Raw genomic sequence first — 6,492 nt, 5'->3', positions numbered from 1 at the left:
TTCCACTCTCAGTTCTTGTCTCTGAACACTTGAGTGTATCACTCCATGTCATATGAATCATCACCGTTTTGTGTGTTCCTGTGCTCAGATGTTGCTGACGTGGACCAGAGCTGTCAAGGCCTGGTTAGGTTTTTTAAGGACAGACACTTTTCAAACATGTTTGCATTTAGTGCTTCATTGATGTTGATTAGTTACTCCCACACACAAAAACTGCTAAAGTATCCACAGTATCAACCTGACAGCTTCTTACTCATGCCTCCAGAATTCTTAAACAATTTTCACAGGAATAGTTTTTGGATGGAATTGGATAACACACATTTTGAAGGAAAAACACCATTGGTGACCAAATATGGTATCAAAATGTTTTGTTTGTTTATAAACATTGATACATTTTTTTTTACCATTTCTATTTTTGTATTTTGCCCACAATTGGCCTTTAGGTATCATAGCTTGTAAAAATGGGCGGGTAACTTGTTTATTTCTCTTGGTGTCTTTTACATGTGCACTTCCTGTCGTTGTCAGGGTTCCTGATTGCCCCAAAGCTATTTGCAAAACAGTAATTTATACGAATAATACCGTATTTTTCTTATAATATTTCATCACTGTTATGTAACAATTTCAGTTCACAGGTATAAGAACAAAATCTAAAGTGTAACAATGACATTTAACACCTTATGATAAAACCGCATGTTTAAAGGAATGAATACCTTTCTCAGAGGAAGGTCATGTACAGAAGAAAAAGGGTGTGATTGCCTTTATGCAATGCCCTTTTGTAAGAGAGTGTCACAGCATATTCCCTTTTAGGCAATGACATTTTGAGATTGTGATTTGCCCCTCTCATATTTCCCATGATGCTCCCTCTGGCCTCCTGGTTTCATGTCAGTGACTAGAAACCTTATTGTTAATGTGTTCGAAATCTGGAGTGTCTGTTTTTTGTCAGCCTCAAAAATCCCACGCTTATCATAAGATCCTCTGGCATTTCCCAGTGGAACTTATATTCAAACCAAAGATTCAACTGGCAGCTCTCCCTGTGTCAAGTATGCAAGAGTCCATTTCTAATGACTATGTTTAGATTCCACATTGCATACTTTCTAGTAGATTATAGGCTATATTTCTGTGCTAAACTGACATGCAAATCTACATTAAACATTTTAGGAAAACAGTAATGATGGCTGATAGGTTTGTTATGAGATCCAAGTGACCATTCTCCCCTTGTGTCCAGTACATATACACTATATGACATTGTAGGTCCAGTGTTCCAGTGGTCCCTCCACATTTCTCTAGCGTGTGATAACTAAATACAAATGTGGCTGTCCCAGATTCACACCCAGAGACCAGGTTGGCTGTTGCCCCATCTAACAGTGCAGCAGACCCATTGTTTATCGAGACTGGTTCGTCATGTGAGCTACAACTGACTGCCAGTAAAGAAAAAATCACCTTTATGCCCCAAAACCTCCTGGTGAGACCGTTTTAGGAAAATACACACTAACAAATACTCCACGGGGGGTGTTGGCCTCAGACATGGTGAGATGTGGGTTTAATAAATCAAACAGAATAAAAATATCAACACTGAAAAAGTCTCTAACGTCTCTTTCATACTCACTGTAATTCCTCTATATCGTCTATATTTCCTCTCCCGCTCTCTGCGTTCTCTCACTTTCCAGAAGCTGTTTTACCTACTGAGGTTCTGATGGGCTATGGTAGGCTCACATTCACGGGGTGAAGGGATTTCGACTGCTCTGAGCACAGATTTACAATCTGTTACAACCTTGTCCTAACAGAGTATTACACAAAGTATGTCCTTTGAATTGAAGAAGTCTTTCTGGATTACCTGTGCAGGTTGAGATCTGGAGGGTAGATTAATGTAAACCCAATGAAAGTGTTTTCAAAACAGGACACAGAAATACCTGGTGTGGTTCTTCAATTTGCATAATGGTGTTATTAAGAGGGTGCTGAGAAATTACGTTTGGAGGCTTCAGTGATTACATACAGTTTTGTACTCATTGTACATTTCTTTCACAGGATGGAGAAGAGATGAATAGTGGTCCAATTGGAAGCTAGCTGTCCCGTTCACTGTCCTGAGGGAGTGTGATTTTCTATACAGACCAGAGTGAACCATCCCACACCAACTTAAGCAGCACAGTTTAAAGCCTAAATATTGTTTGATAAAGGCCTATGGATTTTTTTTTTTACAGTGCTTTTAGATTACAAACAGAAGGAGACCAAGAAATGGGACAGGCAGATGGAGGAATTAAATCCCAGATATCTGGGGCAGTAAGATAGTATTTATTTAGTTCAACTTTTAAACACTCAAAACAGCAAAATATTATTCTGGTGTGAATTTATGTTGACTAAAGAATTCTAATAAATGTGAAAAATAAAATATATTTGATACATTTTTTGATTTAATTTCAAAACATTTAAGGATTGGCAAATAGAGATACAAGTTACTAAACTCAGTGGAAGTCTGGCTTCAATGGCCTAGTACATTATCTCACAACATTACTGTTTTTAGTGGTCATTTAAAATGTTCATACCTTTTTATTTTACCTAATTTTGTAGGTAAAATAATGAATCCATATTATTTTGTTCTGCCATGTGTGTAACAGATTTAAAATCTGATGTTGATGTTCCACAATAAAGTATCTTGCAAAGCTTGCTGTTCTGTCTCTAGTTGCTACTGCTGGTTTGCACAGTGCTCAATAACACAAGCCAAAATAGGTTAAAATGACATGTGGGTTATGGTTAGATTCACTGTTAAACATAGAAATACACCAGAAAAATGTATATCATTCCTCATTACACAGGATTTAAAACAAATAATACCCAATAAAAAACCTCAACTGTTTTATAGTTAGATCCGGACATATTTGGACACTGACAATTTTCATATTTTGGCCTTTTTTACGCCACCACAATGGATTTGAAATGAAACAACCGAGATGCAATTGAAATGCAGACTTTAATTTCATCTTTAATTCAAGGTGTTGAACAAAAATATCATATGAAACATTTAGGAATTGCAACCATTTTCATACACAGTCCCCTTATTTCAGGGGCTCCAATGTAATTGGACAAAATAAACACAATCATAAATAAAATGTTCCTTTTTAAAACTTTGTTGAGAATCCTTTGCAGGCAATGACTTACATGGACATCACCAAATGCTGCGTTTCCTCCTTTGTGATTCCTCCTTTGTGATGCGTTTCCAGGCCTTTACTGCAGCTGTCTTCAGTTGTTGTTTGTTTGTGGGACTTTCTGCCTTAAGTTTTGTCTTCAGCAACTGAAATGCATGCTTGATTGGGTTGATATCAGGTGATTGACATGGCCATTGCAGAATATTCCACTTCTTTGCCTTAAAAAACTCCTATATTGTTATGTTTTGGGTCATTGGATGTCGCTTCGCTTAACAGATGGACAATCAACTGAATTTGACTGAATCTGAGCAGACAATATATCCCTATACGCTTCAGAATTCATCCGGCTGCTTCTGTCTTCTGTCTCATCATCAATAAACAATAGTGACCCAGTGCCACTGAAAGCCATGCATGCCCATGCCATCACACTGACTCCGTGTTTTACAGATGAAAGGCCTTCCAAGCCTTCTCCATACTTTTTTCTTCCCATCATTCTGGTACAGGTTGATCTTAGTTTCATCTGTCCAAAGACTGCTGTTCCAGAACTGGGCTGGCTGTTTTAGATGTTTTTTGGCAACGTCTAATCTGGCTTTTCCATTCTTGAGGCTTATGAATGGTTGGCACATTGTGGTGGTGTATTTGCTCTTGTGAAGTAATCTCTTTATGGTAGACTTGGATAAGGATATGCCTACTTCCTGGAGTGTTCTTTATTTGGTTGCTTGTTGTGAAGGGTTTTTTCTTTACCAGGGAAAGGATCCTATGATCATCTACCACTGTTGTCTTCCATGGACATCCAGGCCTTTTACATATTAAGGAGCTGTACTTCCTCCAATTTAGATGTGAATACCCTCAAACTAAAGCTTGGAGACGGCACTTAAAGCCCATATTCATAATTTAACTAACTTGAATATATTTTGGTAAACATCCAAAATAAAACTTGCATCAGTGTCCAATAATTTCTGGACCTAACTGTATATGCAAGCTCCATGGATTTAGATCAAGTTTGGTACCCTATGACTTTCTTTGTTAATGGGGGATGGGGAATTCGGTCACTTTCGCTGTTGCTTTGTGAGTAAGCTCCTTCACAGATACCGGTATCCACTGTAATTGTTTCCATCCCATTCTTTCCAGTGTTAACATCCGATTATAGATCTGAGCTCAATCATTTCCTCCCCACACCGAACTCTGCCATTGTGAAGATCCCTGATGAGCTCTTCTATAGGGATTAGTGGGTTCTGGTCTGAGTGGGGAAACCTATTGCGACTGAGGATGTCTGCCCAAGTTGGCCGCTACTGCAATCTGAATCTAAATGTTTTCTTCCATGTAAGTGCTTATCTAACAATTTTCTGAGCCTAAATCTGAGAGTAGTCAAACATCTCCAGGGTGTCTTTGCCTCAGGCAGCTCAGTAATTATAATGTCAATGTGTCCGTTTGTCTGTCTGGGGCACAACTGCTCCCCTCAGACCACAGAGCTATTCCTGAATCCCCACTGTCATTAGCAGCAGTGTTTTCAACAACAAATCTCCCTGTCTGAAACAAGCAGCATAGAAATCTGTGGAGACTAGGTCTTACGCTGCTATACTATTGTGCTGAGGGATTGGGTCAGTTCTCCTTCCCCACAAAGTTCTCCTTCTCCACTATAAATCATTGATGATATGATGAATACATTTTCTGAATTTTCCCAGTCTTCTCCCGTTTAATACTTTAGGAGGACATGAGGTCCTGGTCCACACCTGCGGAGTACCTGGTTTGGGGGGCCCGTTGCTGTCCCTATCCTTGTCCATCTGGTCATACTTCTGACCTAGTCTAATTTTAAATAGACTCGGGATTTAGCCCAGATAAATGTATTAATTATTCCAATTGGAATCTTAATATCTCACCCGGCACAGCCAGAAGAGGACTGGTCACCCCTCTGAGCCTGGGTCCTCTCTAGGTTTCTTCCTAAAATTCAACCTTTTTAGGGAGTTTTTCCTAGCCACTGAAATTCAACACTACTGTTGTTTGCTCCTTGGGGTTTTAGGCCGGGTGTCTCTGTAAAAGTACTTTGTGACAACTGCTGTTGTAAAAAGGGCTTTATAAATACATTTGATTGATTGATTGAGACTACAGTTCTCCGTATGTGTAATTCTTAAAAAATAAAATACTATTATTCTGGTTCTTAACTGGAGTCCTTTGCTGCACTTCATTTTTATTTTTGTGGTCATTCTCAACAAGGTTGTAGGGCCTCAGATTGCTGCCTGGGGGCCCTTGTGAGGACAAGGAAAAATCATGACAAAAATAACTGTCAACTATATTACTAAATAAATATCCACATAGCAGTTAAAATACAGTGCCTTGCAAAAGTAATCAAACACCTGACCTATTATCCCATAGTGGTGTCAACACTGTCATGTATAGAAGGGTTACTTAAAAAGTATTATCCTAAAGGCTGGAGTTCATCAAAAAGCATGAGAGTGGATGCAGCTCAGATGAGTCTCGGGTTGTGCTTTGGGTGGCGTTGCCCATGCCTCAGGACAAACCATCCCTAGAGTGAAGTACAGTGGTGGCAGCATCATGCTGTGGAGATGGTTCTCATCAGCAGTAACTGCGTATTTTGTTAAACTGAAAGGAAGAAAAGATGGACCAAAACTCAAGAAAATACTGCAGGAGAAACTGATTTAGTCCACAAATCCCTCCAAAAAAAACTATAGCTTAGATGGAAATTCACCTTTCAGCAGCACATTGATTCCAAGCACAAGACCCACACAACATTGGAGTGGCTTTAGAATAAAAAGTTTAACGCCCTATAGTGTCATACTTCTGATCTCACTCCAACTGAGAATCTGTGGCAATATCTAAAAATTGTCAACCCGAACCATGGGGAAACAAAACCACTCCAACTGGGCCAAGCTTGACAGAATTGTTATTACTGTAGCAAAAGGTGAATACACACAAAACCTCTCATAACAATAATTTAGTTTCAGGGATTTAAAATGAAATATTTAACATGTCATTTCAATGTGTCATTTCTATTTCTCATAAATACCTCCGGATTGTTGATGCTACTTGTAATATTTCTAGAATTTACTGTATATCTACATCTCCTATTTTTGGTACCATGAACAATCTATGGTGCTAGGTATCCCTGTGTATCCAATTAATCCTTATTCCAATGTAATTTATTATAGCTTTTTTGAAAAAACATCGGTTTGTGTGTTTACTCGTTGTTTACTCAACCTTTTTCCTTCTATTTCACTGTTGGGAAAGTGTTGGTAAGTATGCATTTCAGTGTCAAGGGCCCACCCATTGCACCTGGCACATGTCAAATTAAATTTGATTACTCTTATAAAGAATATTCCACAGAACTCACTTTTTT

Source organism: Esox lucius, chromosome 17 (genome assembly GCF_011004845.1).
Source record: "Esox lucius isolate fEsoLuc1 chromosome 17, fEsoLuc1.pri, whole genome shotgun sequence".
In the NCBI taxonomy this organism is placed as follows: domain Eukaryota; kingdom Metazoa; phylum Chordata; class Actinopteri; order Esociformes; family Esocidae; genus Esox; species Esox lucius.
This window is presented reverse-complemented; position numbering follows the sequence as displayed.